The sequence below is a fragment of the Oncorhynchus mykiss genome, chromosome 2 (assembly GCF_057628025.1).
Source record: "Oncorhynchus mykiss isolate SJ-2025 chromosome 2, ASM5762802v1, whole genome shotgun sequence".
NCBI classification, from domain to species: domain Eukaryota; kingdom Metazoa; phylum Chordata; class Actinopteri; order Salmoniformes; family Salmonidae; genus Oncorhynchus; species Oncorhynchus mykiss.
Genome location: NC_143023.1, coordinates 47,595,302 through 47,620,650, shown reverse-complemented (window position 1 = coordinate 47,620,650; position 25,349 = coordinate 47,595,302). Strand labels below are relative to the sequence as shown.

Here is a 25,349-nt window from a genome sequence, read left to right as displayed (position 1 = left end):
TATAGCCATTTACACCAATAAACACACACTTCCTGTTTGATGCCTACATCTTCCCTTCATTTGGGGCTGGGGCTAATAGGTTCATTTAAACAACATCAACACCATGTTTCCATCCAACCATTTCATGCCGAGGAATTACCTGACGCATGAAAAAAGTCCGGACCAGAAAAAGGGAAACATGAAATGTCGCTACAATTTTATAAATGCCAGTAAGCAATTTGTTTGTATGACATGGTGAGATCTTTTTGTGTCATTAAAATGTATTATGCGAGAAATGGAGGTGGAAACGTCTATATGCGCAAATATTGGAGTCAATAAATTACAAAATTACAACTCGGGGAAGCATGCAGTTTATTAGGCGACAGATTAAATAAAAAATGATGAACTTCACAGGATGGTGGATGTGCAAGGTGATGAGCTTGATGCTCCTTTCCAATACATTTTGAGATTCTTATTCTGGTGACATGATGATTGATACTTGGCTTCTGTTTGACAAACACAGATAATATCTCTCTTATCCATAACAATCTCATAATGTAGGTAGCCTACCCACACTGTATCTGCAAGCTGTTGGCTAGAACGCATGTGTCAAAACCAGAGTGGGAACATTTGCTAAATAACGTAACAGTTTGTGACAAAACCATCAATAGAGTTGAAAATACGATGGAAACCCATTTAACTTGTATTTAACTGTATTATCATGCATCAACATTGTTTTATGCAGATATTAGAATAGTTGCATGAAAAACTGTCGCCTGTTGGATGGAAACCTACCTAATGTATTGGAGTGTGTAGTTATGCATAACATCTTTTGTAATGCTGTTCATTTCATTCAAGGTTTACAAAATGCCATCATCTAATTTCCCCATTAATTTCCCTATGCCTACCCACTATTTAAGTCAATAAAGTGATATCTTAAAGCAATGTCACCTTGTGTATCTGGAGAGAAGAATGTTTAGTGAATATATTGATTGTTTCAGGCTAAAACTAAATGTGGGTCTGAGGCAGCACCAGCAGGGTCATTTCAAACTATAACTGCACTTCGAAAAGAAGATATTGGGCCTGCTTCTCTCTGGACCGGCGAAGCAAAGCTTTCTTCCTCCAGATATAAGTGAGTTTCGCCAAGCAGTCTGGGATTAAAAATGTAGAAGTCCTGAGCAATCTGTAATAAAGCAGACAATTACTTTTGTTGTAATATTTTTTTATGTATTTGTTGATAAACAAAAACATATATCGACAAAAACAAAAAGCAACTTAACATTTTACATATCCACAAAAATGACATCACACTTGCTCAGTTCCCACCGTATCCACACCCAATGCTTTTTCTAATGCTTGTGAGACTGCTCCATGTGACTTCAAATTGAGTTATGTTGTAGCCAGACAAACAATTACTTTTCCATTGCAGTTAATTACTAGTCTGGCTAACACCTAACTCTTGAAGTCCTCCTGACTACAGAGTCTGCAAGGGCTCTTTGATGTTGTTGGAAATAGCATTGATAATGAGGGGGCTGTGCTTTTACTGGTTGTCTTTCTCACTCAAACACCCACAGGCCCTGGCGACACCCCCTTCTATTTCAATGGTTGGATTTTCAAATCCAAACATATGAGAGATCTCAACCCTGAGGAAAACACTAACACTTGACAGAACCAATCTAACCCCGTTGCGCAATTTATTAGCACCGGTGTGTCAATCTAAGTAACATAATAAAATAATTCCCATAAAAATCCATCAGCTTTAGCTAGAGATATGTTTTTGTAGTTGGATGTGTCTCAATCCACCACATTCGCTGATGTCGCACTTCCGCATCTGTTGTGAAAGGTGTCAAAGCTAGAGCGGTGTTTGTCAGTCAATGAGCCCGAAAATCGTTCTTCTCACAAAAACATAAGTAGCATCATATGTGTTACCACTCTATGGAAAGGGAAAACTCTCACGATCACGATGGTAGTCTCTGTTTTGCTCTACGGCCACCACAAGTGTGAGGGGACTTGTCTGAAGTATGTACCGTCGAAGTGTCAACTTCTTATTGTAGCATCCACACTGTTTGGGCCACAAGCAAATATGACCATTAGTGGTCAGATTAGCTTGGACAAATTTTGGGGGCATTCTTTTTGCCATGTATGAATTTGTTCTTCAATGCTTTTCTCTGGCCTATGGTACTAAAGGCCAAATTCAATATTCTATCAAACATATATATTTTTTTATTTTTTTATAACTAAAGGGGTCCTAAACAGCTTAGACTTACAGGGGTTAACAAATGAGAGGGGAAAGGGAGTACCTAATCACTGAAATCTTTAAACCGAAATGTTTCTTCCACATTTAACCCAACCCCTCTGAATCAGAGAGGTGCGGGGGGGGGGGCTGCTTTAACCTTTTCATACTTGAGTTCCAAATATCTCTAACGGTCGCCCCAGTGTGAGTTGTTTTATGCACGTGATGTCAGAATGCACTCACTGTTCCTACATGTGATTGTTACACAACAGGACAGATAACACGAGCTGACCTGCTAATTATCTATAGGCTATGTTTCAACTTGTCAATTTCAAATTATTTTGTAACAAGTTGTATTTTCTAACAACAGTTTTAATTGAGGTGTATTCCGCCTCCTCATTAATTCAAATTCAGCGTTGCGGACAATTTATGTTTGAGGCTTTACTGAGCCGGATAAACTTATCTCTTGGAGGAGAGCCCACTGCACTTCACTCATGTTTGAGCAGATCAAGTAAGCATATATTTGCGCAGTCTAGCAAAAATGGGAAAATGTTGTTGCTGGCGCCTACTTTGCTTCCTTGTTGTTTTCCTTACAAATAATAACTTTGGACATGTGTGCGTTCCTATCACAGTAAGTTCCTTATTTTCTGTATATCGTGTTGTCGTGTCTACTGTAGTCGCATACAGTACAGTATGTATGTATGTATGTATGTACAGTGCCTTGCGAAAGTATTCGGCCCCCTTGAACTTTGCGACCTTTTGCCACATTTCAGGCTTCAAACATAAAGATATAAAACTGTATTTTTTTGTGAAGAATCAACAACAAGTGGGACACAATCATGAAGTGGAACGACATTTATTGGATATTTCAAACTTTTTTAACAAATCAAAAACTGAAAAATTGGGGGTGCAAAATTATTTATTGTAATCAAGTCTCCGTATAAATTCACCTGCACTGTGATAGTCTCAGAGGTCCGTTAAAAGCGCAGAGAGCATCATGAAGAACAAGGAACACACCAGGCAGGTCCGAGATACTGTTGTGAAGAAGTTTAAAGCCGGATTTGGATACAAAAAGATTTCCCAAGCTTTAAACATCCCAAGGAGCACTGTGCAAGCGATAATATTGAAATGGAAGGAGTATCAGACCACTGCAAATCTACCAAGACCTGGCCGTCCCTCTAAACTTTCAGCTCATACAAGGAGAAGACTGATCAGAGATGCAGCCAAGAGGCCCAGGATCACTCTGGATGAACTGCAGAGATCTACAGCTGAGGTGGGAGACTCTGTCCATAGGACAACAATCAGTATATTGCACAAATCTAGCCTTTATGGAAGAGTGGCAAGAAGAAAGCCATTTCTTAAAGATATCCATAAAAAGTGTCATTTAAAGTTTGCCACAAGCCACCTGGGAGACACACCAAACATGTGGAAGAAGGTGCTCTGGTCAGATGAAACCAAAATTGAACTTTTTGGCAACAATGCAAAACGTTATGTTTGGCGTAAAAGCAACACAGCTGAACACACCATCCCCACTGTCAAACATGGTGGTGGCAGCATCATGGTTTGGGCCTGCTTTTCTTCAGCAGGGACAGGGAAGATGGTTAAAATTGATGGGAAGATGGATGGAGCCAAATACAGGACCATTCTGGAAGAAAACCTGATGGAGTCTGCAAAAGACCTGAGACTGGGACGGAGATTTGTCATCCAACAAGACAATGATCCAAAACATAAAGCAAAATCTACAATGGAATGGTTCAAAAATAAACATATCCAGGTGTTAGAATGGCCAAGTCAAAGTCCAGACCTGAATCCAATCGAGAATCTGTGGAAATAACTGAAAACTGCTGTTCACAAATGCTCTCCATCCAACCTCACTGAGCTCGAGCTGTTTTGCAAGGAGGACTGGGAAAAAAATTCAGTCTCTCAATGTGCAAAACTGATAGAGACATACCCCAAGCGACTTACAGCTGTAATCGCAGGAAAAGGTGGCGCTACAAAGTATTAACTTAAGGGGGCTGAATAATTTTGCACGCCCAATTTTTCAGTTTTTGATTTGTTAAAAAAGTTTGAAATATCCAATAAATGTCGTTCCACTTCATGATTGTGTCCCACTTGTTGTTGATTCTTCACAAAAAAATACAGTTTTATCTTTATGTTTGAAGCCTGAAATGTGGCAAAAGGTCGCAAAGTTCAAGGGGGCCGAATACTTTCGCAAGGCACTGTATGTACATTTAAAGTCGGAAGTTTACATACACTTATGTTGGAGTCATTAAAACTTGTTTTTCAACCACTCCACAAATTTCTTGTTCACAAACTATAGATTTAGAAAGTCGGTTAGGACATCTACTTTGTGCATCACACAAGTAATATTTCCAACAATTGTTTACAGACAGATTATTTCACTTATAATTCACTGTATCGTAATTCCAGTTGGTCAGAAGTTTACATACACTAAGTTGACTGTGCCTTTAAACAGCTTGGAAAATTCCATAAAATTATGTCATGGCTTTAGAAGCTTCTGATAGGCTAATTGACATAATTTGAGTCAATTGGAGGTGTGGATGTATGCACATGTGGATGTACATGTGGATGTATTTCAAGGCCTACCTTCAAACTCAGTGCCTCTTTGCTTGACATCATGAGAAAATCAAAAGAAATCAACCAAGACCTCAGAAAACAAATTGTAGACCTCCACAAGTCTGGTCCATCCTTGGGATGAGCAATTTTTAAATGCCTGAAGGTACCACATTCATCTGTACAAACAAAAGTACGCAAGTATAAACACCATGGGACCACGCAGCCGTCACATCGCTCAGGAAGGAGAAACTTTTGGTCTCCTAGAGATTAACGTAATTTGGTGCAAATCAATCCCAGAACAACAGCAAATGACATTGTGAAGATGCTGGAGGAAAAAGGTACAAAAGCATCTATATCCACAGTAAAATTAGTCCTATATCGACATAACCTGAAAGGCTTCTCAGCAAGGAAGAAGCCACTGCTCCAAAACCGCCATAAAAAAGCCAGACTATGGTTTGCAACTGCACATGGGGACAAAGATTGTACTTTTTGGGGAAATGTCCTCTTGTCATGTATTGTCATGTTGTGTCCTGTTCCTGTTCTTTCTCTTCACCCTGTCTCCCTCTGCTGGTCGTATTAGGTTACCTTTTCTTCCCCTCTTTCCCCCAGCTGTTCCTTGTCTTCTCTAACTACCTCGTTCACCCCTTTTCCCACCTGTTCCCTTTTTCCCTCTGATTAGGTCCCTATATCTCTCTCTGTTTCTGCTTCTGTCTTTGTCGGATTCTCGTTTGTGTTACTCATGCCTGAACCAGACTATCGTCGTGTTTGCTGCAACCTTGTCCTGTCCTGTCGGAATCTGCCTGTTCAGCTAACCTTGTCCTGTCCTGTCGGAATCTGCCTGTCCATCTGAGCCTACGTGTGTTTCGTCATTAAAGAAACTCTGTTTTGTTAATTCGCTTTTGGGTCCTCATTCACGCACCTGACAGAAGAATCCGACCAAGAATGGACCCAGCGACTTCGGATCCTCTCCACTCAGCCGTCGAGATCCAGGGAGCGATGCTAGGCAGACACGAGCAGGAATTGTCTGCTGCTCGACATGCCGTTGAGACCCTGGCCACCCAAGTCTCCAACCTCACAGAACAGGTTCACCATCTCCGCCTCGATCCACCGGCCACTTCCAGGGCTTTCGAATCTCCGGAGCCCAGAATCAATAACCCGCCGTGTTACTCTGGGGAGCCCACTGAATGCCGCTCGTTCCTCACCCAGTGTGATATTGTGTTTTCTCTCCAGCCCAACACTTACTCCAGGAGCACTGCTCGTATCGCCTACGTCATATCTCTCCTTACTGGACGGGCTCGTGAGTGGGGCACGGCAATCTGGGAGGCAAGGGCTGAGTGTACTAACCAGTATCAGGACTTTAAGGAGGAGATGATACGGGTTTTTGATCGATCTGTTTTTGGGGAGGAGGCTTCCAGGGTCCTGTCTTCCCTATGTCAAGGTAATCGATCCATAACAGACTACTCTATTGAGTTTCGCACTCTTGCTGCCTCCAGTGGCTGGAACGAGCCGGCTTTGCTCGCTCGTTTTCTGGAGGGTCTCCGCGCAGAGGTAAAGGATGAGATTCTCTCCCGGGAGGTTCCTTCCAGCGTGGATTCCTTGATTGAACTCGCTATTCGCATTGAGCGACGGGTTGATCTTCGTCACCGAGCTCGTGGAAAGGAGCTTGCATTCTCCGTTGCCCCCCTCTCCGCATCACTACCATCTTCCTCTGCCGGCTCGGGTGCTGAGCCTATGCAGCTGGGAGGTATCCGCATCTCGACTAAAGAGAGGGAACGGAGAATCACCAACCGCCTCTGTCTCTATTGCGGTTCCGCTGGTCATTTTGCCACTTCATGTCCAGTAAAAGCCAGAGCTCATCAGTAAGCGGAGGGCTACTAGTGAGCGCTACTACTCCTGTCTCTCCTTCAAGATCCTGCACTACCTTGTCGGTCCATCTACGCTGGACCGGTTCGTCAGCTTCCTGCAGTGCCTTGATAGACTCTGGGGCGGAGGGCTGTTTTATGGACGAGACCTGGGCTCGGGAACATGACATTCCTCTCAGACAGTTAACTTCTTGAATCTACTTGAGACGCACATGTCCCAAGTAGGCACCTGGAAATGCAAATGCGCTACGCTAAATGCTAAATGTACTCGTTAAAACTCAAACCTTGATCAAAATTCACAAGCAGGGTATTAAATTAAAGCTACACTCGTTGTGAACCTAGCCAGCAAGTCAGATTTTTAAAATGCTTTTCGGCGAAAGCATCAGAAGCTATTATCTGATAGCATGCACCCCCCAAAATGCCAGCTCGACACGTAAACAACAGATTTTGCGATAGACGGCGCTACCCAAAACGCAGAAATAAAATATAAAACATTCATTACCTTAGACGAGCTTCTTTCTTGGCACTCCTATATGCCCCATAAACATCACTATTGGGTCTTTTTTTCGTTTAAATCGGTCCATATATACCCAAAATAGCTTTGTATTGAAGTAGTGTCATTCAGAAAAATTCATCGTTTTTAAACGCTGCGTAATTTTTTAAAATTAAAAAAGTCGACGATAAACTTTCACAAAACACTTCGAAATCCTTTTGTAATCCAACTTTAGGTATTAGTAAACGTTTATAATCTATCAAAACGATTACAGGGCGATGTCTCTTCAATAGGTCCTCACTTCAAAAACAATGCAATCTGATCTCTCCTTGAACTGCATCCGGGTGAAGAGTGGAAAACTTGGGGTCAGACAGATGGATTTTCCAACAATTAATTCGATTGAAAATTAGTACAATGGCGCCATCGTGCGGAATTTGTATGAAGTGCAGGCAAATTTCCATTAAATTCTGTTCTCCTTTAACAACTGGTGGAAGTGACTTATGGAAATTATTTTTTGCTTTCAGAGAGCAGTTTTTCTTGCGTTTTTCAATGAAACACACGCTCTGTTATAGTCACAGCCGTGATTTAACCAGTTTTATAAACTTCAGAGTGTTTTCTATCCACACATACTAATCATATGCATATACTATATTCCTGGCATGAGTAGCAGGACGCTGAAAAGTTGCGCGATTTTTAACAGAATTTTCAAAAAAGGTGGGGGTAGATTTAACAGGTTAAGGGAGCCCACGGCCTTGTTCGCCTTGGATGGTAGTCCTCTCCCCAGGATTCAGCGTGAGACGCTACCTTTAACCCTCACTGTCTCTGGTAATCATAGCGAAACCATTTCTTTTTTAATTTTTCGTTCACCTTTTACACCTGTTGTTTTGGGCCATCCCTGGCTAGTTTGTCATAATCCTTCTATTAATTGGTCTAGTAATTCTATCCTCTCCTGGAACGTCTCTTGTCATGTGAAATGTTTAATGTCTGCTATCCCTCCTGTTTCCTCTGTCTCTTCTTCACAGGAGGAGCCTGGTGATTTGACAGGGGTGCCGGAGGAATATCACGATCTGCGCACGGTGTTCAGTCGGTCCAGGGCCACCTCTCTTCCTCCACACCGGTCGTATGATTGTAGTATTGATCTCCTTCCGGGAACCACTCCCCCCCGGGGTAGACTATACTCTCTGTCGGCTCCCGAACGTAAGGCTCTCGAAGATTATTTGTCTGTAGCTCTTGCCGCCGGTACCATAGTCCCCTCCTCCTCTCCCGCCGGAGCGGGGTTTTTTTTGGTTAAGAAGAAGGACGGGTCCCTGCGCCCCTGCATAGATTATCGAGGGCTGAATGACATAACAGTGAAGAATCGTTATCCGCTTCCTCTTATGTCTTCAGCCTTCGAGATCCTGCAGGGAGCCAGGTTTTTCACTAAGTTGGACCTTCGTAACGCTTACCATCTCGTGCGCATCAGGGAGGGGGACGAGTGGAAGACGGCGTTTAACACTCCGTTAGGGCACTTTGAATACCGGGTTCTTCCTTTCGGCCTCGCTAACGCTCCAGCTGTCTTTCAGGCATTAGTCAATGATGTCCTGAGAGACATGCTGAACATCTTTGTTTTCGTTTACCTTGACGATATACTGATTTTTTCACCGTCACTCCAGATTCATGTTCAGCACGTTCGACGTGTCCTCCAGCGCCTTTTAGAGAATTGTCTTTTTGTGAAGGCTGAGAAGTGCACTTTTCATGCCTCCTCCGTCACATTTCTCGGTTCTGTTATTTCCGCTGAAGGCATTAAGATGGATCCCGCTAAGGTCCAAGCTGTCATTGATTGGCCCGTCCCTAAGTCACGCGTCGAGCTGCAGCGCTTTCTCGGCTTCGCGAACTTCTATCGTCGTTTCATCCGTAATTTCGGTCAGGTGGCAGCTCCTCTCACAGCCCTTACTTCTGTCAAGACGTGCTTTAAGTGGTCCGTTTCCGCCCAGGGAGCTTTTGATCTCCTCAAGAATCGTTTTACATCCGCACCTATCCTTGTTACACCTGACGTCTCTAGACAGTTCGTTGTCGAGGTTGACGCGTCAGAGGTGGGCGTGGGAGACATTCTTTCTCAGCGCTCCCTCTCTGACGACAAGGTCCATCCTTGCACGTATTTTTCTCATCGCCTGTCGCCGTCGGAACGTAACTATGATGTGGGAAACCGCGAACTGCTCGCCATCCGCTTAGCCCTAGGCGAATGGCGACAGTGGTTGGAGGGGGCGACCGTTCCTTTTGTCGTTTGGACTGACCATAGGAACCTTGAGTACATCCGTTCTGCCAAACGACTTAATGCGCGTCAGGCGCGCTGGGCGCTGTTTTTCGCTCGTTTCGAGTTCGTGATTTCTTATCGTCCGGGCTCTAAGAACACCAAGCCTGATGCTTTATCTCGTCTCTTCAGTTCTTCAGTAGCCTCCACTGACCCTGAGGGGATTCTCCCTGAGGGGGGTGTTGTCGGGTTTACTGTCTGGGGAATTGAGAGGCAGGTAAAGCAAGCACTCACTCACACTCCGTCGCCGCGCGCTTGTCCTAGGAACCTTCTTTTCGTTCCCGTTCCTACTCGTCTGGCCGTTCTTCAGTGGGCTCACTCTGCCAAGTTAGCCGGCCACCCTGGCGTTCGGGGTACGCTTGCTTCCATTCGCCAGCGTTTTTGGTGGCCCACCCGGGAGCATGACACGCGTCGTTTCGTGGCTGCTTGTTCGGTCTGCGCGCAGACTAAGTCCGGTAACTCCCCTCCTGCCGGCCGTCTCAGGCCGCTTCCCATTCCCTCTCGACCGTGGTCTCACATCGCCTTAGATTTTGTCACCGGACTGCCTTCGTCAGCGGGGAAGACTGTTATTCTTACGGTTGTCGATAGGTTCTCTAAGGCGGCTCATTTTATTCCCCTTGCTAAGCTTCCTTCTGCTAAAGAGACGGCACAAATCATCATCGAGAATGTTTTCAGAATTCATGGCCTTCCGTCAGACGTCGTTTCGGACAGAGGTCCGCAATTCACGTCTCAATTTTGGAGGGAGTTTTGCCGTTTGATTGGGGCTTCCGTCAGTCTCTCTTCCGGCTTTCACCCCCAGTCTAACGGTCAAGCAGAACGGGCCAATCAGACTATTGGTCGCATCTTACGCAGTCTTTCTTTTCGCAACCCTGCGTCTTGGTCAGAACAGCTCCCCTGGGCAGAATACGCCCACAACTCGCTTCCTTCGTCTGCGACCGGGCTATCTCCTTTTCAGAGTAGCCTCGGGTACCAGCCTCCGCTGTTCTCATCTCAGTTCGCCGAGTCCAGCGTCCCCTCCGCTCAGGCTTTTGTCCAACGTTGCGAGCGCACCTGGAAGAGGGTCAGGTCTGCACTTTGCCGTTATAGGGCGCAGACTGTGAGAGCTGCTAATATGCGTAGAACTAAGAGTCCTAGATATTGTCGCGGTCAGAGAGTTTGGCTCTCCACTCAGAACCTTCCCCTTAAGACAGCTTCTCGCAAGTTGACCCCGCGGTTCATTGGTCCGTTCCGTATTTCTCAGATCATTAATCCTGTCGCAGTGCGACTTCTTCTTCCGCGATATCTTCGTCGCGTCCACCCGGTCTTCCATGTCTCCTGTGTTAAGCCCGTTCTTCGCGCCCCCGCTCGTCTTCCCCCCCCCCCCCCCCATCCTTGTCGAGGGCGCACCTATCTACAGGGTCCGTAAGATTTTGGACATGCGTCCTCGGGGCCGTGGTCACCAGTACCTAGTGGATTGGGAGGGGTACGGTCCTGAGGAGAGGAGTTGGGTTCCCTCTCGGGACGTGCTGGACCGTTCGCTGATCGATGATTTCCTCCGTTGCCGCCAGGTTTCCTCCTCGAGTGCGCCAGGAGGCGCTCGGTGAGTGGGGGGGTACTGTCATGTATTGTCATGTTGTGTCCTGTTCCTGTTCTTTCTCTTCACCCTGTCTCCCTCTGCTGGTCGTATTAGGTTACCTTTTCTTCCCCTCTTTCCCCCAGCTGTTCCTTGTCTTCTCTAACTACCTCGTTCACCCCTTTTCCCACCTGTTCCCTTTTTCCCTCTGATTAGGTCCCTATATCTCTCTCTGTTTCTGCTTCTGTCTTTGTCGGATTCTCGTTTGTGTTACTCATGCCTGAACCAGACTATCGTCGTGTTTGCTGCAACCTTGTCCTGTCCTGTCGGAATCTGCCTGTTCAGCTAACCTTGTCCTGTCCTGTCGGAATCTGCCTGTCCATCTGAGCCTACGTGTGTTTCGTCATTAAAGAAACTCTGTTTTGTTAATTCGCTTTTGGGTCCTCATTCACGCACCTGACACCTCTGGTCTGATGAAACAAAAATATAACTGTTTAGCCATAATGACCATCATTATGTTTGGAGGAAAAGGGGGAGAATTGCAAGCCGAAGAACACCATCCCAACCGTGAAGCACGGGGGTGTTAGCATCGTGTTGTGGGAGTGCTTTGCTGCAGGAGGGTCTGGTAGACTTCACAACATAGATGGCATCATGAGGAAGCAAAATGATGTGGAAATATTAACGCAACATCTCAAGACATCAGGAAGTTAAAGCTTGGTCGCAAATGGTTCTTCCAAATGGATAATGACCCCAAGCATACTGCCAAAGTTGTGGCCAAATGGCTTAAGGACAACAAAGTCAAGATATTGGAGTGGCTATCACAAATCCCTGACCTTAATCCCATAGAACATTTGTGGGCAGAACTGAAAAAGCACGTGCAGCAAGGAGGCCTACAAACCTGACTCAGTTACACCAGCTCTTTCAGGAGGAATGGGCCAAAATTCACCCAAAATATTGTGGGAAGCTTGTGGAAGGCTACCCGAAATATTTGACCCAAGTTAAACAATTTAAAGGCAATGTTACCAAATACTAATTGAATATGTAAACTTCTGACCCACTGGGAATGTGATGAAAGAAATGTAATCTGAAATAAATCATTCTCTTTACTATTATTCTGACATTTCACATTCTTAAAATAGAGTGGTGATCCTAACTGACCTAAAACAAGGAATTATTGCTAGGATTAAATGTCAGGAATTGTGAAAAACTGAGTTGAAATGTATTTGGCTAAGTTGTACGTAACCTTCTGACTTCAACTGTATGTATGTATGTATGCATGTATGCATGTATGCATGTATGTAGCATAATGTATTTAAAGTTTTATTCACAAGTACTGGGGACAAATAATGCATTCTAATTTTTGCATATACTGTTATGGACACCTATGATGTGTGTAAAATACGTTTTTGAAGGTGGGTACTGATTATAATAAGCGAAGCTATTTGCCAGCTATGTGTTGCTCTGTGTTTGTTGACATTATACATTGCATTCTGGGTGTCACATAATCTGTCAGACCAAAGATGTTATAAAGAGGTGAAGGAATGGAGGAATTGAAGGAATTCACTCATCTTTCGGGAAATTCCGGAAGTGAATGAAGGGAAGTGGATGATCGTAGATGACACACCCCCTTCAACATGCATACTATAAACAGACCAAACTCATCTTGTCTCCTCTTATTATCTTTGATTGTGGATTACTTACGATTTCTAGAAAGTGTTTTACTCAATTTTTTTTGAGCACCCGTGGTGTGATCAATTATAAATAGTAATTGCTATTAGCTAATTCATAATGTAGTTTCTGTCAGCCGAGAGTTATAAACATATGCCCGCTTGTTTTACGTCAATCTTTCCTCAGTTAGCGCTAGGATGAATGTAGCCTATATTTTCTGGTTTGGATGATTGCATTATGCTGTAGCTACTTCTGTGAATGTCTGAACATTGCATCCAAAAATAAACTGGTCACATTCTAGACATAACTATGTAAGGACCGTTTTTGTGCAAAATGTTTCTGTGAAAAAAAGTGTTGCCAGCTCAAATGCTGATTGTTGCGTCATTTGAAAATGGATGTTCTAAATAAGCGTTCTAATCACACCGGTTTGATCGTATGCAACAGGTGACCACTATAGAATGATCATACCCGATATGATGTGATATTCGAACCCCCGAGCTGTCAGCCATAGGGTTACCAGCTACAGTTCAATATCTCTGTATACTACCTACTGCGGTTGTGCCCTTCAGCAAGGCACTTTAACTCTAAGTGCCCATGAGCTGCCTGTGATGTGTGTGTTGTGTGTCAGGTTGGTCACGTGACATAATATTTGTGGAAATGACCAATAAAGCAAGTATGGTAAAATGAAGGCCAGACTATCTATGGTTGCTGTGCATGTACTGTCTCTAGTCCCGAAGTGGCTGCATGGTTCTAAGAGGATTTGGTGAAGTTAAGTCTTTCAAGTTTCCATTAAGGTTGTACTATCAGTTATCGATGACAATGTGGAAGACATACAGTAGATGCTGGTCATTGAAAATATGTGTCCCCCCATCGAAAGCTCTGTCCCACTGTCAAAAAAAACTATTCTCAGTTTTACTTACCCTCAAACTTTGGAATCAAAGAGGCCAGGTTCCACTCATTAAGCGTATCTTTATAAAGCTGACCATTCATTAACCTTGGCCTCTGCATTCAAGTACAGAAATAAAGAAATGTTAGAAACATAGCTAGCTAGATAAACTAACTTGGCTACATCAAATTTAAGGTAAATTCTAACGTTAGCTAGCTAACAGAATTTGCATCCATCCTCCTCAATTTCAGAAGTCCGACTAAAGCTGCCACTGTCAGAAACCATTGAAAACCAGTACAGTAATGCTAGCTAGCTAACTCAATCAATCCCCAGCAAGCTGATAAGCCTGCTAAATAGCTTGGTAAATTATTTATTTTATTTAAAAAGTTATCAGCCACCGGCCCAAGCTCCCAACCAGCCCTCCAAGACCCCCCTCCCCTCCCCCACAGTTCCCAAAGAGCTGCCCCTCAACCATGCATGTGTACAAACACATGCGCGGCATCAGCCTCAGTCAAACAGGCATTAGCTGTAACAACACTGCCCCTCAGTGTCATTCAAACTGACTTTTTGTTTTGTTTTTATTTAACTTTTATTTTTGAATGTCATTCTATCCCCGGCTGAGCAAATTCACTCGCACTTGTCCCCAGTTCCACATCCCAACCCTCAGCCAAACCCACCTATCTTTGCTGGACACCATCTTTTCTATGCACAATATATCTTTCAACTATGTTGTGATGTTTAACACACAATTTGAATCTAAATAATCGAATAGAATCCACAGATTGCGAGTTGAATGAATACTTTTACTAATAGTATTAGTATATCAGTAATTGACTGACCCAGTCTCTCCAGATCTTCCAACAACACTATTTCTATAGTAAATTTTAGATCAATGCATTTTCAGCCATTTCTGAACCTGAGACCAAAAACAGTCTTCCCGAGGGCAATAACAAAACGAATGGTCTGCTGATTCTGTATCTTCAAAACAAAATTTGCAGAGCTGCGATGACTGTATGCCCCAAATATTCAACATTTTGATGGTGACAAGAATTCTGTGCAATAATTTTAGCTGAAAAGCACGAAGTCTTGAATCTTGCTTTGTTTTATTTATCAAGGTGTATACCTTGTACCTGTCACACCCTGATCTGTTTCACCTGTCCTTGTGATTGTCTCCACCCCCTCCAGGTGTCGCTTATTTTCCCCTGTGTATTTAATTCAGGAAACCAGCAGCATACCACCCTGCATACCACTGCTGGCTTTTTTCTGAAGCTTTGCAGGGTTGGTCCTGTTCAGTCCCTGGATGGGAGACCAGATGCTGCTGGATGCCTCTGGTCTAAAGATATATGCTAATGCCCCAGGGCAGTGATTGGGGACACTGCCCTGTGTAGGGTGCTGTCTTTCGGATGGGATGTTAAATGGGTGTCCTGACTCTCGGAGGTCATTAAAGATCCCATGGCACTTATCGTAGGCATGTTAACCCTGGTGTCCTGGCTAAATTCCCAATCTGGCTCTCAAACCATCACGGTCACCTAATAATCCCTGGTCGACAATTGGCTCATTCATCCACCTCCTGTCCCCTGTAACTATTCCCCAGGTTGTTGCTGTAAATGAGAATGTGTTCTCAGTCAACTTACCTGGTTAAATAATGGATAAATAAATACAAATCCCTGTGTTTCCTGTCTCTCTGTGCCAGTTTGAATTGTCTGTTTCAAGTCAACCAGTGTGTTTTTTCCCATGCTCCTGCTTTTGCTAGTCCTCCCAGTTTTGACCCTTGCCTGTTTTTTGGACTCTGTACCCGCCTTTCTGACCAGTCTGCCTGCCCTGACATCGAGCCTGCCTGCCACTCTGTACCTCCTGGAGTCTGATATGGTTTTGACCTTTTGCCTGTCCATGACTATTCTCTTGACTACCCCTTCAGGAACTAATAAATATCAAACACTCAAACCATCTGCCTCCCGTGTCTAAGTCTGGGTCTGGCCCTGAGCCCTTAAAGTAACATGGAATCGGTACATCAAAAATCTCTTCTTTACATTTTTTTTACAAATATTTAATCATCTCAACCCACCCAGTTCATATTCATTATATAGATAGGAACACTTTATCTTGTCTGGTTTAACATCCTTGATAAAGTGAAATATTAGGCAACGTCATAAGTAAGTGAGTAAACTGAGATGACTAAGGAGTTTCAGGGCAATATGTTCATAAATAGACAGGATTGTTGCAGGATCTTGTCTTTTTTTAAGAAATGTTCTATTGAAGTTCATTTGTAGGGCTCATGACTTTTGTGATCCTAAGTATGTCTACTTCACTGTCAGCCCATTTTATAGGTAAACTGCAGGGTAATGTCAAATTTGTATTTTTTAAAGATCCAATACGTAATCTTGTGCACTTCATCATTATTAGGTTTTAGTTCACAAAAGTTATCTAGATCTTCATTGAGACATTGCAGGGATCTAGCTTGTGGACTTAATTTAAAACTTGAATCATCAGCATACATGGACAGCTTTGTAATCGTCTAATGTTGTTATTTGATCTGATTTGAATAGCTAGCATTTCAATTGCCATAACGAATAGATATGGTCACAGAGGACACCCTTTAACTCCTCTAGACAATTCAAAACTCTCTGGGAAGTAGCTGCTATTTACTATTTTACAAATGGAGTAACTATACATTACTTTTACCCATTTTGTAATGCTCCGGGTGTCGTGGGTGTGGAGTCAAATGCAGGAGACAGAGAGTTCAATGCTGCGCGTCTTTTAATCGCACCAACGCACCACAGGGTGCTCACAAAAAAGTTACATTCCCAAAACACAGGGAATCAAAATGTACAATGGGAAACAATCCCGACCGGACACTAACACGTGCCTATACCACAGAGCCGAAGGTTACATAGAAATAATCCCGCACAACAACCAGGCGGGCCGGCTGTCTAATAAAGACAAACTAATTAAACATCCACAGGTGCTACCACTCAACATACAAGGAGGGGAAGGAAAAACAATCAGTGGCAGCTAATAGGCCGGTGACGACGACCGCCGAGCGCCACCTGCCCGGGAAAGGGAAACACCCTCGGTCGGACTCGTGACAGTACCCCCCCCCTGACGCGCGCCGACACCGGCCTCGAGGTCGCCCCGGAGGACGAGGCGCAGGGCGATCCGGATGGAGGCGATGGAAATCCCTCAACATGGAGGGATCCAAGATGTCCCCCACCGGTACCCAGCACCTCTCCTCCGGACCGTACCCCTCCCAGTCCACGAGGTACTGCAGGCCCCTCACCCGGCATCTTGAGTCCAGAATGGCCCGGATCGTGTACACCGGGGACCCCTCGATGTCCAGCGGGGGGGGAGGGACCTCCGGTACCTCACTGTCCTGCAGGGGACCAGCTACCACCGGCCTGAGGAGAGACACATGAAACGAGGGGTTAATACGATAATAGGAAGGGAGTTGTAATCGATAACACACCTCGTTTATCCTCCTCAGGACTTTAAAGGGCCCTACACACTGCAGACCCAGCTTCCGGCAGGGCAAGCGGAGAGGTAGGTTTCGGGTCGAGAGCCAGACCCTGTCCCCCGGTACAAACACGGGGACCTCACTGCGGTGGCGGTCAGCACTCCTCTTCTGCCGTCCACTCGCTTGTCGTAGAGATTCCTGGACGGCCCTCCAGGTCTCCTTGGAGCGCTGTACCCATTCCTCCACCGCAGGAGCCTCGGTCTGGCTCGGATGCCATGGTGCCAGGACCGGCTGGTACCCCAACACACACTGAAAAGGGGACACGTTAGTAGAGGAGTGGCGTAGTGAGTTCTGAGCCATTTCAGCCCAGGGAATGTATCGTGCCCACTCCCCTGGCCGATCCTGGCAATACGACCGCAGAAACCTACCCACCTCCTGGTTCACTCTCTCCACCTGCCCATTACTCTCGGGGTGATAACCGGAGGTCAGGCTGACAGAGACCCCCAAACGTTCCATGAACGCTCTCCATACCCGGGACGTGAATTGGGGGCCCCGATCAGAAACGATGTCCTCCGGCACCCCGTAGTGCCGGAAGACATGGGTAAATAACGCCTCCGCAGTCTGTAGGGCTGTAGGGATACCGGGCAACGGGAGGAGACGGCAGGACTTAGAGAACCGATCCACAATCACCAGAACCGTGGTGTTCCCCTGAGACGGCGGGAGATCGGTTAGGAAATCTATGGACAGATGTGACCATGGCCGCTGTGGAACAGGGAGGGGTTGTAGCTTCCCTCTAGGAAGGTGCCTAGGAGCCTTACTCTGAGCGCACACTGAACAGGAGGAGACATAACCCTTAACGTCCTTAGCCAACGTAGGCCACCAATACCTCCCCTGAAGGCTCCCCACTGTCCTCGTCACCCCAGGGTGACCCGAGGAGGGTAGGACGTGAGCCCACCGAATCAGTTTGTCCCGAACACCAAGCGGCACGTACCTTCGCCCCGCTGGACACTGAGGAGGCGCGGGTTCAGCCCGTAACGCCCGCTCGATGTCCGAGTCCACCTCCCATACCACTGGGGCTACCAGCTTCGAGGCGGGAAGGATGGGAGTAGGTTCGGTGGACCCATCCTCCGTGTCATAAAGGCGGGACAGTGCGTCAGCCTTCACGTTCTGGGAGCCCGGTCTATAAGACAAAGTAAATCGGAACCGGGTGAAGAACATGGCCCACCTTGCCTGACATGGGTTAAGTCTCCTAGCTGCCCGAATATACTCCAGATTCTGGTGGTCGGTCCAGATGAGAAAGGGGTGTTTAGCCCCCTCAAGCCAGTGTCTCCACACCTTCAGAGCTCTAACCACCGCTAGCAACTCCCGGTCCCCCACATCATAGTTACACTCCGCTGGGCTGAGCTTCCTTGAGAAGAAAGCGCAGGGGCAGAGTTTTGGTGGCGTACCCGAGCGCTGTGATAGCACGGCACCCACCCCAGCCTCGGACGCGTCCACCTCCACTATGAATGCTAGAGAGGGGTCCGGATGCGCCAACACGGGCGCATCAGTAAACAGCGCCTTCAACTTGTTGAATGCTCCGTCCGCCTCTGCTGACCACTGCAAACGCACCGGGCCCCCCTTCAGCAGTGAGGTGATGGGAGCCGCTACCTGGCCAAAACCCCGGATAAACCTCCGGTAGTAGTTGGCAAAACCCAGAAACCGCTGCACCTCCTTTACCGTGGTCGGAGTCGGCCAATTACGCACGGCCCTAATGCGGTCACCCTCCATCACTACCCCCGAGGTGGAAATGCGATATCCCAGAAAAGAGACGTCTCGTTTAGAGAACACGCATTTCTCAGCCTTGACGTATAGGTCATGCGCCAGCAGTCTACCAAGCACCTTGCGCACCAGAGACACATGCGCGGTGTGAGTGGCCGAGTAGATCAGAATGTCATCGATATAAACCACCACTCCCTGCCCGCACAGGTCCCTGAGAATCTCGTCTACAAAGGATTGGAAAACGGCTGGAGCATTCTTTAACCCATACGGCATGACGAGGTACTCATAGTGGCCTGATGTAGTACCAGTTTTGTGAAGAACTGCGCTCCGTGGAACGATTCCACCGCCGTAGCGATGAGAGGTAGAGGGTAACTATACCCCACTGTGATGGCGTTTAGACCTCTATAATCGATACACGGACGCAAGCCTCCCTCCTTTTTCCTCACAAAAAAGAAACTTGAGGAGACGGGTGAAATGGAGGACCGAATGTACCCCTGTCCCAGCGCCTCCGTGACATATGTCTCCATTGCCAACATCTCCTCCTGGGACAGCGGGTACACGTGACTCTTGGGAAGCGCAGCGTCTACCTGGAGATCTATCGTACAATCCCTTCCCGGTCGATAAGGTGGTAATTTAGTCGCTTTCACTTTACTGAAAGCGATTGCCAAATCGGCATACTCGGGGGGGAATGCACACCGTGGAACCCTGGTCTGGACTCTCCACCGACGTGGCACCGATGGAAACTCCCAAACACCTTCCAGAACACTCCTCTGACCACCCCTGGAGAACCCCCTGTCTCCACTAAATTTTAGGATTGTGCCGGGCCAGCCAGGGAGTCCCCAGCACCACTGGAAACGCAGGCGAATCAATAAAGAAACTGATACGCTCCCTATGATTCCCATGTGTCACCATGTCCAGTGGGACCGTGGTCTCCCTGACCATCCCTGACCTTAATGGCCGGCTATCTAGGGAGTGCACGGGGAAAGGAGAATCTATCGGCACCAGCGGAACCCCTAACTTAAGGGCGAGTCCGCGATCCATAAAGTTCCCAGCTGCGCCTGAATCGACTAGCGCCCTATGCTGGGAAGAGGGAAAAAAGCGAAGGAAAAAAGTTAAGACAAACATGTGGCCAACAGGGGGTTCTGGGTGAGTTTGATGCTGACTCACCTGGGGTGACCGAGAAGCGTTCCGCCTGCCATCTCTAATCCCAGACGGACCCCCCCAGCACCGATCAGACGTGTGTCCTCTCCGACCACAGTTGGTGCAGGGAAGGCCTCCTCCTCCGGTACCCCTCGGCGCAGCCCCTCCCAACTCCATCGGAATGGGAGCGGAGGGGCTGGGTGGTGGAACGCACAGGACCCTCTCTGAACGCCCGCGGGCAGCCAGCAGATTATCCAGTTGAATGGACATGTCAATCAGCTGATCCAGTGACAGAGTGGTGTCCCGACACGCTAACTCCCGGCGGACGTCCTCTCGGAGACTACACCTGTAGTGGTCCATGAGGGCCCTGTCGTTCCACCCAGATCCGGCTGCCAAGGTCCGGAACTCCAGCGCGTAATCCTGGGCGCTCCTCCTCTCCTGCCTGAGGTGAAATAGTCGTTCTCCCGAAAACTCTGGGTAGTGCTTCCGCTCCCGCGAGTCTGGACCATTCCAGACCGCGTTCGCCCATTCCAGGGCACGACCCGTGAGGCAGGAGATGAGCACACTCACCCTCTCTGCTCCTGAGGGAGTGGGTCTGATGGTGGCCAGGTATAGCTCCAGCTGGAGCAGAAACCCCTGGCAACCCGCCGCCGCTCCATCATAAGCCCTCGGTAGCGTCAGACGGAGGGTGCTGGAGTCGGGAGATGGGGAGTCCGGAACCGTGGGTGCCGAAGGTGGAGAGAGGAGCCCACTCCTCTCCCATCTGTCCATTCTCTCCATCACTTGATCCATCGCGGATCCGATCCGATGAAGGACGGTGGTGTGGTGGAGAACCCGTTCCTCCATCGATGGGAGAGGGTTGGCTGCTGCTCCTGCTGACTCCATTCAATTTGATAGGTGCGGGATTCTGTAATGCTCCGGGTGTCGTGGGTGTGGAGTCAAATGCAGGAGACAGAGAGTTCAATGCTGCGCGTCTTTTAATCGCACCAACGCAACACAGGGTGCTCACAAAAAAGTTACGTTCCCAAAACACAGGGAATCAAAATGTACAATGGGAAACAATCCCGACCGGACACTAACACGTGCCTATACCACAGAGCCGAAGGTTACATAGAAATAATCCCGCACAACAACCAGGCGGGCCGGCTGTCTAATAAAGACAAACTAATTAAACATCCACAGGTGCTACCACTCAACATACAAGGAGGGGAAGGAAAAACAATCAGTGGCAGCTAATAGGCCGGTGACGACGACCGCCGAGCGCCACCTGCCCGGGAAAGGGAAACACCCTCGGTCGGACTCGTGACACATTTTATTAGAAAATCACTGTAATTGAAAAAAATCCTGACATTTAAAAATAAAGTCCTTTATTAAAGTTTGTATTATTTACTTTATTAAAGGCCTTTTCAAAATCTGCTATAAATACCAGGCCTGGTGTTCTATTATTTCTAATAGTTGTCATATATTATCTCCGATCTATCGTCCATGTAAAATTCCTGTCTGATCAGGATGAACAATACCTTGTAAAACCTTTTTATTTCTGAGTGCTATGCATTTCGCTAGTGTTTTTGTATCACAACATTGAAGTGTAGGAGGCCTCAAGTTTTTGAAATACACTGGATCTTTAAATTTGCCACCTGGATCTTGTTTTAATAATAAGGAAATCAGACCTTCCAGCTGAGTACCTGACAGACTACCATTTCTATAGGATTATGTCACACCCTGACCATAGTTTGCTTTGTATGTTTCTATGTTTTGTTTGGTCAGGGTGTGATCTGAGTGGGCATTCTATGTTACATGTCTAGTTTGTCTATTTCTATGTCTGGCCTGATGTGGTTCTCAATCAGAGGCAGGTGTTAGTCATTGTCTCTGATTGGGAACCATATTTAGGTAGCCTGTTTGGTGTTGGGTTTTGTGGGTGATTGTTCCTGTCTCTGTGTTTGCACCAGATAGGACTGGTTAGGTTTTCGCACATTTATTGTTTTGTTAGTTTATTCATGTATAGTTCCTTCATTAAAGAACATGAATAACCACCACACTGCATTTTGGTCCACCTCTCCTTCACCACAGGAAAGCCGTTACAGATGAGTTAAAACAATCTAACAATGGAGCTTTGAGCATACAGTATAAAAACGCTTGATATAGCTCTACCTGTATTCCATCAAGCCCTGAGTTTTTTCCAGACTGAAAGGATTTAATAGCCTCAAGTTATTCCTTTGTAATTTAGCCTTCGCACTGATTTTGTACATTTGTTAATTTTCCATTTTTTTAAGTTATTTGTAAAGAATTTCTTAGAGTAATCGTCATTCAGAGGGTGAGGATCAGATGGAAAAGAGAACATCTGCTTAAATGTAGCTTCCTCTTTTAATATAATTCGGAGAATCATAGAGGACTCCGTCTTTAGTAACGAGTTTCTGCAAATTATTTTTGCTAGCATTCCTGTTTTGGAGATTCAAGACGAATTTGGTTAATTTCTCTACATATTTCAACCGGTTAGCTTTTTTTGGTAATATATTACATTAGATTGTTCTTGAATAAGTTCCTCCAGATCTTTTAGTTTTCCTAACTTATTTTGTATCTCTGTGGTATTGTTTTTATTGCTATATTCAAGTACTATTAGTTCATGTATTTCCCTTGTTAGTTTAGTTTCTTTAGACAAACTGCTTTTTATAATTGAATTGAATGACATCTGGAGGTACATTTAAATGTATTCCAAACAATGAGGGGTTTCCTGAACCTATATTGTACAGGAAAAATTCAGCTATAAATTATTTTGTCCTAGTTAATAAATTGTCCTCCAGTAAACTTTGATTAAATTTCAAATATCCCCATCCACGTGGAAATTCTGTAAGAGTTATGTGAAGGCCAATTAAATGATGATCCGATCGCATTCTGTCTCCTATTAAAACTTGTTTAACCTTTAACCTCTTTAGGGTATGTGGGACGCTAGCGTCCCATCTGGCCAACATCCAGTGAGGTTGCAGAGCGCCAAATTCAATTACAGAAATGCTCATTATTAAAATTCAGAAAACAAAACATATTTTACATAGGTTTAAAGATTAACTTCTTGTTAAACCAACCACAATGTCATATTTATAAAATGCTTTTCGGCGAAAGCATACCTAGCCCAGAACATACCTAGCTCAGGTCATAGCCCAGTTGACAAATTATTACAAACAGTAACCAGCCAAGCAGAAGCGTTACAAAACTCAGAAATAGAGAAAATTCATCCCTTACCTTTGATGATCTTCATATGGTGGCAATCAGAAGACATTCATTTACTCAATAAATGTTCCTTTTGTTCGGTGAAGTCTCTTTATATCCAAAAACCTCTGTTTTGTTAGCACGTTTTCTTCAGTAATCCACAGGCTCAAACTCAGTCAAAACAATCAGACAAAAAAATCCAAATTGTATCTGTAAAGTTCATAGAAACACGTAAAACGATGTTTATATTCAATTCTCAGGTTGTTTTTTTAGCCTAAATGATCTATAATATTTCAACCGGACAATAACGTCATCAATATAAAAGGTAAACAAGAAATGCACATGCGCCTGAAAAAACTCTGCATCACGTTAGGGTTCCACTCGTTCAGACTGGTCTTACTCCCTCATTTATAAGAATACAAGCCTGAAACAATTTCTAAAGACTGTTGACATCTAGTGGAAGGCATAAGAACTGCAAATGGAGTCCTAAGTCAATGGATACTGTAATGGCATTGAATAGAAAACTACAAAAGCAACAAGAACTACTTACGGAATGGATTTTTCTCAGATTTTCGCCTGGTAAATCAGTTCTGTTATACTCACAGACACTATTTTAACAGTTTTAGGAACTATAGAGTGTTGTCTATTCAAATCTACCAGTAATATGCATATCATATCTTCTGGGCCCAGGTAGCAGGCCGTTTAATTTGGGCATGCTTTTCATCCAAAATTCCGAATGCTGCCCCATTAATGCAAGTGAGAAAGAGACAAGAAAGTAGTCAAGATGACTGGCTTGATTAAGTCTCCCCCATGTATATCTCACTACGTCAGGGTTTGTAGTTTCCAAATATCCACTTTTGCTAATGCATCCATAATATTTGTGATCCTAAGGGCATGGTGATGATAGTTTGTAGAGTGATTACCTTTACAGTCCATTGAGGTACGTAACACTGTGTTATGGGGCTGAAGCAAAAGTGTGTCGCCAATCAAGCCCCGGAGAACTAGAGTTGACCATCCCTGACCTTGATCAGAGATAAAGCAACATTGTTTTAGAATGTTGTGTTGTGCAACAGCTGACTAGAGATGGGCATTCAGATCAAGAACATGAGATGCGCATGTCACGCCCTGACCATAGAGAGCCCTTGGTTCTCTATGGTCAGGGCGTGACATGCACATCTCATGTTCTTGGTTCTCTATGGTGTAGTCGGTCAGGGCGTGACTAGGGGGTGTTCTAGGTTATATATTTCTATGTTAGTGCTCTTGGTATGGTTCCCAATTAGAGGCAGCTGATGTTCGTTGTCTCTAATTGGGGATCATACTTAAGGGTTCCCTGTTCCCACCTGTTTTGTGGGATATTGTTTTTGAGAGAGTGCATGTAGCACCTCAGTACTGCACGGTCGTTGTTTGTGTCTTGGTTTGTTTTAAGTTTCACCAAAATAAAGATGTGGAACTCCAATCACGCTGCACCTTGGTCCGTCTCTCCACACGATCGTGACAGCGCAGTCGAGAATGTTTATATGGTGACTGTACCGCTTTACAGTTCCATGATGAGACTTTGAAATAAAGTTGTCACCTGTAGCAAATGAGAAACAAGATACAGTTTTTTACTTGTCAGAAAAGTCAGCAAGCCAGGCTAGCTATGTACAGCAAAATAGATAGCTAGCTCTCTGCTTGGATAGCTAGCTAGCTAGCTAGCTAGCTGCTTAGATGAACAGAGAATGTTAGCTCTGTTTTTTGAATAGATAAATGGATCTGTCTCCTCACTGTCACACCCTGATCTGTTTCACCTGTCTTTGTGCTTGTCTCCACCCCCCCGCCCATCTTCCCCATTATCACCTGTGTTCTCTGTTTGTTTGTGGCAAGTTCATTTTGTTTTGTGAAACCTAACAGCATTTGTTCTCCTGCTCCTGTCTGTTCTTGTTCCTGCTTTCTAGTCCTTGCCGGTTTTGACCGTTCTGCCTGCCCTGATCCCGAACCTGCCTGCCATTCTATATCTTGCCCCACCTCACTGGATTATTGACCCCTGCCTGCACTGAGACTGCATGCCGTTCTGGACCTTTCACACCCTCTGGATTACTGACCTCTGGCCTGCCTGCAAATTAAGGGCATCCATCGCTCCAGTAAAGGTGAAAAAGCCCACATCCAAATGGAGTGCCCCTTGAATGAGTGAGGAAAGGAATCAATTAAAGAGAAATGGCAGAAAAACAGAGCGGAAGTGGAGAAAGTAAAAGTGGAAGGTTGATTATCATTCTG

The 25,349-nt window shown here is 45.5% G+C and overlaps 1 long non-coding RNA gene across 1 annotated transcript; it reads right to left on the bottom strand.

Moving 5' to 3' along the window:
• Positions 1–334: 334 nt before the first annotated feature.
• LOC149985122 (uncharacterized) lies at positions 335–23,458 on the bottom strand. Its single transcript, XR_016486906.1, has 3 exons — positions 23,130–23,458; positions 13,575–13,656; positions 335–1,162 (listed from the first exon to the last, which is right to left on the bottom strand). It is a non-coding gene; the product is annotated as an uncharacterized LOC149985122 (long non-coding RNA).
• Between the last annotated feature and the right edge of the window lie 1,891 nt (positions 23,459–25,349).